General features: G+C 42.5%; 1 protein-coding gene across 5 annotated transcripts in view; it reads left to right on the top strand.

Annotated features, from left to right (window-relative positions):
- Nucleotides 1-4771: 4771 nt before the first annotated feature.
- Nucleotides 4772-12632, top strand: part of ndp (norrin cystine knot growth factor NDP) — a 28930-nt gene continuing 21069 nt past the window's right edge. For 2 of the 5 annotated variants that reach the window (XM_025903559.1, XM_005475240.4), the window contains exons 1-2: nt 4772-7468; nt 8855-8989. The gene's annotated coding sequence lies outside the window, so the exon portion shown is untranslated. Of the gene's footprint in view, nt 7469-8783; nt 8990-11536; nt 11634-12632 lie in introns of those variants that run through there. The other 3 variants (XM_025903560.1, XM_025903561.1, XM_019352327.2) reach the window with 3 other exon arrangements.

The raw sequence follows: 12632 nt of genomic DNA, 5'->3' as shown, positions 1-12632 counted from the left end.
TCCTAATCCGTAGATGGGTTGTAATGATCCAAAATCTGGCAAATATATCCAGGACTTATATGTTTATTATCAAGGCAAAATCTTACTTTTAAAAGTAGAAATGTACATAGAGAAAACAAAATGGATTTTGTTGTTATTGTTGTCTCTCTTTGGCTTCAGTTATATATTCCTTTAGGCTCATTCCAGCATCAGTGACTTATTGTCAGTGATAGTTCTGGGATTTCTTTTCTCATACTAAATGGATGAAAACATCGCAAAGGATATTGGCAACACATAGAAGTGAGGAGTGAGCTCTTCAGAGGTCTGAATTACATGGAACTACACTCTCATGTTTGCCTGTCTGTATGTGGCACTGTTAGAATATGAAAAAGCACAGGTTGTTCAGGTTGAGGCGCCGTTGTAATGGGAGCCGGCGTTGCAAATTATAGTAAGGGGATAAGTCAAACATTGGGTAATCAAACACCCAATCCCCTTTGTGTAACCACACACACACACACATGCAAACACACACCATATGCACTGCCTCACCCCTTTCACACTGAGCACAGAAACAGTGCATTACATCACTCAGGGCATTATCAGGTCCTGTCCGCCTGCTTTCACACATACTAAAATATTAACCTCCACAGTCACCCGCCACCAAAACACAACGAGTGACGGTGATGCGGTCAGCGGTGGCGGGGAGCTTCCTGGGCACATGCTTGGCTTTTTTTTGCCTTCTGAAACATGAGGTGAGAGAGAGAGGATAATGAGGGAGGAATTTCAACGCCTCCACCACCCCCACATCGTCCAACACTCCTCTTCCTCCTGTCAGTTGCTATGCACCCACACATCCCATTTTCTGCCCTGTCACGGTCTGTGGCACAGCAACAGCAGATTGAATGGGTTGCGTCATCATCATTGGGCTTTAAAATATGGATGTGACGTATGAGGTGCACAATGTCCTTCAGGAGTAGGCTGGGTTTTTAAAAATATAGAATATTATAGTTTGAGCTGAAGTATATGAAGTACTTGCTGATCAATGATTTTTGATTGTCTTTGGATGTATTCAGAAAATAAATCACGCTTTGCGAAAAACTATAAGTTTGTTAGTAGGATGCCTCCATTATTTAAAGTGGGGAGGAAGTACTCAGAGACTTACTGACATATGGGGAAGGTCATGCAGTGAAAATATCAAAGGAAGTTATTATATTCAGGACAGTGTATTACTACTTTAAAAAGTGCCCCAGGCAGAGTAATGGTCACTGTGACTGTTATGTGTATATTACATTATAAATATGCATTCAGTTAAAAACAAGCAACTAATGATTGTGTTCTTTACAGATTAATCACTAATCATTTCGCAAATGAATCCATTAAATGTAGAGTAGAATGTAGTGGAAGACACTCATCTAGTTATGAACCAAATTTCCACTTACTGACTGCTGCTTTTTTTGCTGATAATGAGAACATCCTGAGCTTTAATATATACATGAGAAAGAACATATATAAATGTGCTGATTTATATTCATCCAGACCAGTTACAGAAGAGAATCAAAAACTATGAAAAGGAGAGAACAAACTTATTGATCTCAGAGCTTTTGCTTCTGTGTCTGACACAAAAGAAAGATGTCTGTCAGGTTTCAAAAAGCAGTTGGGTTGATCCTTCAGAAAAGTGATGGATCTTTTTCAGGAGTCCTTCCATTTGTGTAGGATGGGCCTTCTTGGCACAAGTCGACCAAAAGCAGTAATTTCAGCTTGGATTCTGTTCAGGTTCACATTTGGAGGGTTTACCCCAAATATTGCTGTAATAGCAGACAGTGCACTTTCCCCCAAATTGTAGAAAACTTTCAAAGTATTGACATCAGAAATTTTTTAAATTTGGGTACAAGCAAAGACAGTTTACAACGATCACATGTAGTCTTAAGGTCACAGTAAATTTCTGTTAATTAAATAATCTGACTTTGGCCCAGTGAAGCCTGTGTATGGTCTTAAATTGGAGTATTTAATGTTGAAGGCAGACAGAGGATGGTTGTATTAGCTGAACGACTTTGTGCCACTCCCATCTTTGTTTTGAAGAGTGTAAAGCTACAAGGCCATGAGCATTTAGTAATTTATTCCATTGTTTCAAATGCATGTTACACTTGAGGACAGCATCTAAGAGAGAACTTAGGGCAGAGGCGGACATAGGTAAAAACAAATCTTTACCAAAAAAAAGTCTTTCTCCTTCATCTGTTCTCATCTGTAAATATTGTTTAATGAGGTAAGAAGAATGCTGAACTCAAATCTATGTGAGAATTGTGCAAAAGAAAAAGATTTTTAAAACCTTTACTTGGTGCAAAGCCCTCTTTTTACGCTGCTTTTAACAGATTTCAAGGTGTCTGTACAAGAGTCTCTCCATCTAAAGCAATGCATTATCAGGGACTGTAACATCTAGTCCTTTTTACTGAATGAATGTAAATAATGTTGCAAAAATAGCTGCTTCATAACATTCAGCTAGCATACGAGAGGTTCCTGGTTCAAGACTTCCCATGAGATTGCATCTGGTGTAAAAATCAAATATCTGGAGCTGTCTGCTGTGGGGACCCCTTCTGTATAAGTTAGCAGCCAACAGAAGCTCATTTTGGCTGCTGAGAGAATGACAGAAGTAGTTTCTGAAAGTGTTTTTAAGTTGGTATGTGAATTTACTGTAGGTCATCCGCATCCCAAAGAACAAAAGTCCTCCTAGAAGTGAGTGTACCTGTTGGCACTTATTTGCGCAGTTGCTTTAAAGCATTATCAGATCTGGGGTGGTAAACCTGCAGCTCCACAGCCATATGCTGCCCTTTTGCTCATCTCACATGAGACAAATTAGCAAACACCAAAAACAGTAACATGCTAAATAATTTCAAGAAAAATCAGGATATCGCTGTATTTACAGGTCCCACAGTTGATGGTTGTCTACATGTAGCTGGAGAAAAATGAAAATGAATCTCGCATATTGAACTAGACTGTCTACTGCAGATTAGATAACTGGAATAAAATGGATGGATGGAGTCCACAGTTGAGCAGAGTAGTCAGATGTGTTAATAGGTTTTGATTTACATGAGTAAGAGCTTCATAGAGATTTTTGGGGTCAAAAGTTGCTCTTTGGAATAGTAAATGTACTTTATTTTCAGCGCAACTGCATGCACAGAATCACAGCAGTGAAAACAAAACACAACTACTGATATAAGTTTGCTGTCTTTGTCCTGAAATATGGTAGCTGGATATTGTGCCATGTGTCTCTCTTGCATTAGGGAGTAGGTAGTCCTGAATAAGTGAATGATGAGATTCATCAGCGGTTAAAAAAGGGGAAGTTTCTCAAGAAAAGAAAATTACAAATTAAAAGGAAAAATTTTTTGTTTAGCTGCAGTTGTCCACACAGAAAACAAAAGCTAACAGGCATTAGCTTCCATAATTGTAATGGACCCTACCATGGAGTTTGGTTAACTCCATAAAATTCTAATCATTGTGATGAACTTTTATAAATGTATTTATTTATTAACGTCACAATTTTAAAAAGGACTTTTATGTGAATTGATATTTGTCTGCATGCTGTATAGAAGGCAACAGTTGTCTTGCAGTGCTGTTAATGTTTAAGAAAGCGTTTTATCAAACAGCACGACGATGAACATGTGACTCAAACTTTGCAGCAAACACGGGGGCAGCGCTATCATGAATCACCCTCTGCGATGCACTGTTTAGTTCATGTGGTTTGTGTTCTGTTGCCTCAGCACGAACAGGACACTGAGGCTTGTTTTAAAGAGTCTGCTCCCTTTTTTCTTTTCTTTTTTTTTGTCCTCATTCTACATTACTGCTGTTCTGCTCAGGACGATTGTACTGTAAAAACCGATATGCAGGAAATCCATAAATGTCTCCTGGGTGAAGAGGATCTGAGTGTGCGGCGCACGGGTATGTTTGCGTGCACGCACTGTATGTGCGTGATTGGCCTAATGCAAGTCTGATGGAGTCATGGCTAATCTATGAAGTCTAAACAGATATCTGAGAACAAGAGGGGGGAGTTTCTGTTTACTGGCTGGGTTCCTTTCTTTTCTCATGACAACAAATCTTAAACCTGGAACAACACACTCACACACACACACACACACACACACACATCACAAAGCACCTGTGTTCAGATGTTGTTTTCTCAGAACTCTTCCCCCAAAGCAGCAGTTTTTGGCCCTGCACTTAACTTGGAACAATCTGCCAGTAATTGGTATAATCTTTTAATCCGCCCTGCTAATGATTTTCTACACAGTTTAAGACTGTAGTTGTGGAAAATTATCAAGTTTGTTTAGCTAAAGTCATTACCTACACAAGAAAAAAAAATACAGCCAGGGCATCAGACTTACGCCATCTCACGCTATCCCCAACACTGTCCCGCTCTGTCACACCAACCCTCTGCATGTCGTCCTTCAGTGCGTCCATAAATCTTCTCTGTGGTCTTCCTCTTTGCCTTTTTCTTGGCAGCTCCAAATTCAACATCCTTTGTTCAAAATATCCACTATTCCTCCTGCGTCCAAACCAGCTTTTTGTCCAAACTGCTCAACCTCAACTGTCCCTCTGATATACTCATTTTACTTCAATTTCAAAATATGTGTATATTTAATTTATTTGGATTTTTTAATTTTTAATTTTTTTTTTTTAATGGTCCGTTGGCCCACTTTCAGGCCTTTTTGTCACATATTTTAATCTGAGGCAAAGGATAAACATGCATATCTGAAAGACTGTTAAAGATAAAAGCCTGAATTTTTCATTGCCCTGACATACATCAAAGTACGTGTAAGTACTGGCTAGGTAAAATATGAAAAAACAAATTCAAGCCATCCTGTAAAGTCTCACATTGTGAAAGACAATTCACAAAACTGTGAATTAAAGCATGCAGAAAAGTTTTTAACATGAAATACTTAATCACGAAAGATTGAGCATATATGACAAAAACACAAGTATCAGTAGATTGTCGCGTCTAAATAAATCAGAAGTATGACATTTACAGGTGGGACTTTAATTACAACTCAGAAAATAATTTTGTTAAATATGTATAGATTTTTTTCCATTTTCTTCTTAAATCATCACATTTATAAAAACATTTTCTGCATTTAAAAAAATGCCTAGAAAGTTTATGTTTCAAAGGTTGAACATATGTTCTGTTTGCTGTGAAATTGTAGCTTTATGTATCAAATACTTTCAAGATATATTTTTGGAGAAATGGTCCATTTATCCATTTTCAGGCCTTTTTTTTTTGCACATTGAAATCTCAGACAATGTTTGAATATGATTATCTCAAAAGTGATTAAAGATAAAAGCCTGAAATTTTCATGCTGGATTGGGGAAACATAACAAGTTTTACCACAAAAACAAAATATGAGCAGATAGTTTAATCCAAATAGAACAAATCTCTGTTTTGAGTTTTTGATCATCTGATTTGAGATGGAACGACAAGTTGTGATGAAAACTTTGGAAAACCTTTGGAAATGAGAGCTAGATAGTATCTTGTTTGTTGGCTGGTTTTTGTTTTTGCCTTCTGAACACAGGTAGAGTGTTTTTGTAGCACAGTTCAAACTACCTTCACTAAACGTGGTGCCTTTCCACCTGTTGATTCTGACTCAGAAGTCCCAAGTGGGCTGCAGAGGTAGAGCAGCTACTTTAATGGTACTTCTTTGGGAATGAAGTGAGTTTAGTAGATTGTTTTTTGCAGCTCTCCCTCATTCCGGTGATTGCTCAGTGCCTATGGCCATTGGTATAGAGAGAGGGTGGAAGTAGAGAGGGGTGTAAGGCTTAGCCCCTACTTTACAGGGTCAGACCCTGCCCCAGGTGCACATGGGGAAGCACTTATTTGCTCTTTTTTTTTGTTCCATATCTCAGAATCTTTCACTTTCTCTCTTATATCCCTTTATCCACAAACCCTCCACCCAGTGGGGTTGTTCTGATTTCCCATGCAATGTCATGCACACAGCTATGTGCTTTTGGGTTTAAATGAGTGTTAAGATCATTAGCTACGGTGTGGTCTGCACTCACTGCGCCCTCATCGCCATTTGAGCCGTGCAGTTTCTCTTTGATACCACAGTTTTATTGCTGTACTAGACAATATCCCTTGATTCTGAGCTAACTGTGTTTCTCCCTGAGCTCCATAGGCAGACCTGGTACACTCATCAAACACCAAGTTGTCTTTGGCAGCTGCTGTGACATTACTCTACCTGGTCAAGAACAGAGAAAGTTATTCTACACCAGCTTTAAATTACAACTATGGGACTATTTTTGTCAGGCATTTGGCTCCCAGTGGAGACCACTTTTGAGGCAAACACGCCTGTTTTTCTGTTGCACACTGGTCTGCATAAATCTCCAAAAATAATAGCCCACTTCTATTTTTTTTAAATACTGAAAGTTAAGCTTCCAAATGAAGACTGAATACGTGTGTGTTCACCATCAGTCAGTCTGCTGTTTTATGTGTCTCGCAGACGATATGAAGTGGCTCGAAATAAGCTGTCCTGCTCCGAAGGAAACAAGTTAAAAACTGACAGATATCAATGTTTACATCTTTGGACAGGGCATCAGAGCTTTATCATCACCATAAATTCTTTGCTGGTGTTAGGATACCATGCCCAAAGGCCAGCAAATGTGTGACTCAGGTGATGCGATATGACCCTGCCCTGCTAATCCTGTTGAAGACCAGTTCGAGTGCTGGTGCTCACAGGGACAGGAGGATCAGAGTGCCTACAGCCAAGGTGGGACTTAATAAAGACATGGACCGCTGTCACATGCAACTGAAGCGAAAAAAATCTTAAGGTGGTGACACGTCACTAAAATGGAGCCGAACAAAGAGAGAAACGAGGTGTAATTTTAAAAAGTAAGTTACCTGCCAGCAGCTGTCACATTATTCTTGCTTTTTATTACCGCCCATTTACCAGCTAAAACTGCAGAGAGTGAGAGAGTTTGTCCAAGTTGTCAGGAAGCTGCTTTTGCAGCGGTATGTCAGCTCAGTGCATCCCCCTTCAGCTCAATATGTCTTCTGGCCTTTCTCCTCCGCTCTCTGCCTCCCACCCCACCCTCTTCTCCCCGCATATGGGATTCACATTTGGCTCCACTGACCGTTTTTTTAATGTGATATTATGATACATTATCTGAAGCCATTTACTCCCTGTCACCACCTCTCATGTGGACACAAGCCGAGTTAAGCCAAGGAGAGGCAGTCAGACTCCAGTCCAGGTGAGTTATGACCATTTAATTTGACACCATTCACAGCCGGCCCGATCTTTTACAATGCCTGAAAGTGCAATCAAAACACAAACACAAAACACTTACGTGTGCTTCTCGCTCTCACTCTCTAGGAGCCCGTTGGTGGCATATAAGTTTTCACCCCCACCTCCTGCTGCTGGTTGTAAATCCCCTCTGTCGAAGGTGTATTTGTGCGAGAAAGAGAGGGAACAGAAGGCGAGAAATTTGAGGGTCAGCTGAGGCCTTCCAGGTAATTGTGCTTCTTAAACTTTTGACCCTGTAAGCCCTGCTTAGTGTGGTGGACCTCTCTCCCCTTATTTCCCCTGAGAATTTTTACTCCCCATACCAAGGACATGTTCGTGTGTGATACAATGACAATATGAGCATAGGCTGTCACCAAACACGTGTTATTCTTTTACACCTTTTTTGGGGGGCCATGAACTCGTTACTTATTTCATGAGGCGATGAAAAATGGCACGAGCTAGTCCCTTAATAGGCTCTGCCTCTCTGTGCCTGTGTAAAAACTGTGAAATACCCTTTTCCCTCTGTATCCCAGTACCACAAACACATCAGGTAGTTGTCATATTTTTGATAATTCCCTATCCAGAAATGCTGAAAAGGAAGCGAGGTCACTGACGTAATCGACTGCAATAATCAGGCGACTGTCGTGCGCGCAGCCTCAGAGAATATATAACTTTCAGGGCAAGCCTCATTATTTGCCTTCTCTTCACAGCAGTGTGCCCCTTTAATATTTCCAGGGTCTGTCTGTCTTCATATTGAGCCGCTTGAGAATGATGGATGAGGTTATTACAGTTGGATCCACTCGGGGCTCTCCTATATTGCAGTTTGTTTTCATCATTTCTAAACATACAACTGACTTTAGGTTTGTGCTCATATTTCCCCTCCCCTCCGGGTTGTGTGTCTGTGTTTTAAACACAGAGTAATTTTTGGCAAATAAGTCTTTCATTCGGTTATAATTTGGCGCTTTTCATAATGTCTCCTTTTTCAATATATTCAGCGTATGTGTAGCTTTGCTTTTCTAATGGAAGTAAATGGTATCTCAGAGTTGCAATCCCAAATATGCTTCTCTCCTTCCCCTTCCTTCCTCCCCTCCAAACCACCACCACACCTGCGAACCCCTCCGCCCCTACCCCTGTGTCATGGGGGGACGCCGCGTGAAGAGGAAGGGCCGTAGGGGCCAGTTGTTTTTAAATAAACTAAATCTGCTAACAGTTTTATAACCCTGACCTCGTAAAAAACTGGCTGCAGCTTTTGGTCAGCTCTCTCTTGATGGGGCGAGCAGAGTCGTTCCAAGCCTGGAATTCCCATTTGCCGCTGCGGAGCATGTCGGTGCGTCAGCTGGTGTGCCTGCGAGAGAGAGGGAAAAGGGAAAAGGGCGTATGATATATGATTGCTGTGTCACGATCCACATGTGATGAGCGTCCTCACAGGCGGGGAGCATCCAGGCTGCTCCCTCTATCTGGTGATTTCCCTGTTAAAGAAAAGTAAGGGAGAGGGGGGCAAGGGAGGGAGAAAGAGAGAGAAAGCAGAGGTGAGAGAGAGAGAGAGAGGGAGAGGGAGGAGAGAGGAGCGCTCAGACAATCAGTGTGTGTGTGTGTGTGTGTGTGTGTGTGAGTGAGAGAGAGAGAGAGAGAGGTAGAAACAAGAGGAGAGAGGAGCTGGCTGGGAAACAACAGTTGAACAACAAATCCAGTGTTGCATGCAGCCTCTCCGGATACCTCTGCTGTCTTTCTGCTGCCGGTCACTGAAGGTAAGACCATCAGGCTGGGTGTCACACCTCTGAATCTGCACTCCTACAGATTTGGGTGCATCCTGTTGTCTTTTTCTTATAACTCTGTGTGCTGCAACTGTAGTTAATCAAACTCTGTATCAGGCATGCCATCAAGGATCCAAGTATTCACTGCTATACCCTGGATTTGTTTCACGTGTGTGCATTTTTACGTAGCTGTATGTACATCACACATGGGCTCGCTCAAAGAGAGTTTGACTGACACTCCTGCTCACTTTTATTTTCTCTCCCCCTCCTCCTCCCTTCCTCTGTTGCACATCACTAAGCTCAGGTGTGCATTCCTGTTTTACTGCAGGTCGTTTCTACACCGTGTGAGTCCAGAAACTGCAAGTGGTTGTGATTAGGACGCAGTGTGACATGATTTGTAATAAGAGGAAACATGTTTGTGTTGGCGCCGGTGGATTTGCTAATCAGGCACTGACAGCGAGGCTGGATAGTGGGAACCCGCGTGGCTTGCGGGACGTTAATGAACATCGCTGTGCGTTGATAGTGAACATCTCCAGAGATGCATGAATATGTGTTTTACAGGTGTGTGCGTTCATGGCTGTAAGTGTATGATTGACTTGGCCTGTTATGTTGGACCCCGAGGCTGCTGGCTTATGCTAGAAGTACATGATGACAGATACAATAGACTCTGTGGTAGGTAGGAGGAGGAGGAGGAGGCGAGCTACCACTTTGATTTGACTGAGGAGGAGAGGCGTGTGTGCGTGTGTGTGAGAATGATAAAGGGAGAAGGTGTTTAAATGAAAAATGAAGTGGCTACAAAAGAGTGTGGGATAATGTGAGTGGGGTAGGAAAAGAAGCCCAAGTAGGAGGAAAGGGAAAAAAATCATCTGAGAAAGAAAGAGACGGGCAGAGCCAGGAGGAGGACACAATAAATAGGAGAAACAGAATGAAACTGAGATGTGTGAGAGAGGCTGAGAAAAGAAGGGCTGGAGGAGGTGAGAGTGAGAGAGCATGACACAAGACAGGGCGGAAAAAAGAAAGCGATTGAGACCGTGTGATGCAAACAGCCCTCCAGACATCGCCATCCACTTCCGGTGACACCAGATGAGAAACAGTTTGCGCGGTAACGAAAGAAGCGCCGCAGACTCTGAGAATCACCTCTGAACTGTTTGGGGAAGAGAAAAAGGCGAAGACAAGGAGTAGGAGGTGTGTTTGAAACACTGCACAGTCAGCCAGGTGCAGATAGACAGCAATGCTCTGGCAGAGCAGCGCACACTTGGTTTTGTGTCTCATGTTTCATATTCTCACACACACACACACGCACACACACACACACTGGGGCCCATTGTGAGTATATTTATTTGGACAGTGCTGAAGCTCCGATAGGCAGTTCACAATGTCTCACTGCCACAGGAATGTGCTTCTGACAAATGGATGCTCTACACGAACCTGAGGCTATCAAGGGGATCCTTAATACCAACCACCCAGACGAGCATGTGGCAGATATCTGCTGCCCAAAGAAACCCGGTCCAGAGTGATAAAACAAATGCGTCCATGACTCCTTTCGCTCCCTCTTTTTCAAAAAGGCCTTAGGCCCAGAGCTGCATTGAGGATCGATCTAGTTACATGCGCAGCTTTTTTAGCCCACAGCTCACCACAGCTTTTCTTTTCCCCCACTTCTTTCTGATACGGATGGAGAGAACAGCAGAGGAGATGGAGTAGGGATTTGAGGTGCATGCGTGTTGACTCAAGAAGATTAGGGGGTTCTGTTTTTATCAAAGCGGTCACCAAACAGCTCCAACACTCTGGTTAAATGAGAAGAAAAAGAAACTGGAGAATATTTACACAAATGCCTTCCCTGTGAATTCTCCAATCCCAGTGCCTCTTATTTCCCACTGTTTCTGAGAAGCCTAAATTGTAAAGCTAACATAAGATTAGCTCCAGCTCACACGGCCGCCTGTCATTGGCTGTACAGTGCTCTCAAATCCACACTGTTTGTCTTATCTTTACTTGGGGGGGGGGATATATTTAGTGAGGAGCTTAGCTTTTAGGAGAGTGGCGCGTGGGGAGGGTAAGAGAGGGTGAATGTGTGTGTGTGTTTTAGACAGAGAGGAAGAGTAAGTTTGTGTGTGCGTTTTGAGAGCTGGCGTCAGTAGACAGTGGAAGAGCTTGGCACTCTGCATGCCAAACTGTGTGTGTGTTTGTGTGTGTGTGGTTGGACAGGTCTGTGGTTCTGTACACCCCCACCCTCCCTCATTTCACTGCAGTCAGGAATCTGCCCTTTAGTTTATTAAAAGCTGGTGAAACAATGGAGGGGGTGAGGTTGGGGATGAGGGCAGGTGGTGGTGGTGGTGAATAGAAAATCATGACGTAAACTCTGGGCATGATACCGAGCAGGAGCAGATCAGAAACGAGGGTGATGATGTAGCAGTAAATGTAGGAGAGAAGGCAAGATTGAGTTATTCATGACAGATCATAAAGCAACCTTTTCCCCCGCTCTACCTGTCACCTCGTCCTCACTCCATCTCCTCCATCGTCCTGTGATGCACCTGTTTTTCTCAGCAGGGCAGCGGGGGCTTAATACCCGAGCTCCCCATTGTGACTGCAGACAGGCCCATCACTGGACAACAACTGTGTACTCAGCTGCCGCCAGGCATAGGTGATAAAGCAGAGGATCCCTGAGAAGATCCAACTCCCCCTACCCAGCCCATGTGCCATCACACACCAACATCCCAGCAATGTTCAGAGCATAATAACACCCACGAGAATACCACATGACACAGCCCTTATGTACATATGTGAGGGTTTGTGTGTGTGAGATGAAAACCCATAAGTAAGGTGGGCAGGGGATATTTATACTTGCACCCCACTGCTAATCAGAAAACATGATAACAAGTATTGTGCAATTCTGTTCTACACAACATATGGCACGTACACTGGGGCGTCAGCGCAGTGTCACTTTTCATAACAGATTTTTGAGATAACGTAATTGTTTCACTTGTACCTCTTGAACAAAAGTTTTCATTATGACTTGTGTTTGTGTATCTTAGAGCAGTGGAAAACAGGGAAATCAGTTCTTGCTGTCACTGTCTGTGCGAACTGATCGATTGCTTGGTTTTACAAATGGTAAGAAAATATTGTTCACCACAGATACTCCAAAAGTAGTCAAAAATCTGAAGCTTTTCACAGATCTGGCCTGCCTGTATTTCAGACCCGTCATGATCTGTCTCTGTATCCCAGGTGAGCGTGGGGAGGCATCTTTCCCACAGTAGCCTTTAAGAGAGGCATCACAGTGTCTGCACTTCTGAAGCTTGGAATTATCTTCTCATAACTAGCTGAAGCCAAAACCTTTAGACCACACAAACTGTGGTGTGTAAGGAGGGGCTGTGTTTGTAGTAATGTGGTTTGGATTCCCACATATTATATATTTAACCCAGTTTGGATCTCTTTGCAGGTACAGGGCCCTTTTTAAAATTACCCGCCCTTTGGCTATGATGCTAAAGTTATATAAAAAATGAAGGGGAATTTGTTTAATTAGATTTTTTCTATGACAGATGATATGTATTTTTATAAGCAATAAGCACAGATCTAGAGATAGGCCTGGAGTTACAGTGCAAATAATACATGCTGTGTAATAATTTCGTCTGCCTCTGGGGCT

The sequence above is a fragment of the Oreochromis niloticus genome, linkage group LG16, assembly GCF_001858045.2.
Source record: "Oreochromis niloticus isolate F11D_XX linkage group LG16, O_niloticus_UMD_NMBU, whole genome shotgun sequence".
Lineage (NCBI taxonomy): Eukaryota > Metazoa > Chordata > Actinopteri > Cichliformes > Cichlidae > Oreochromis > Oreochromis niloticus.
This window is presented reverse-complemented; position numbering and strand designations above follow the sequence as displayed.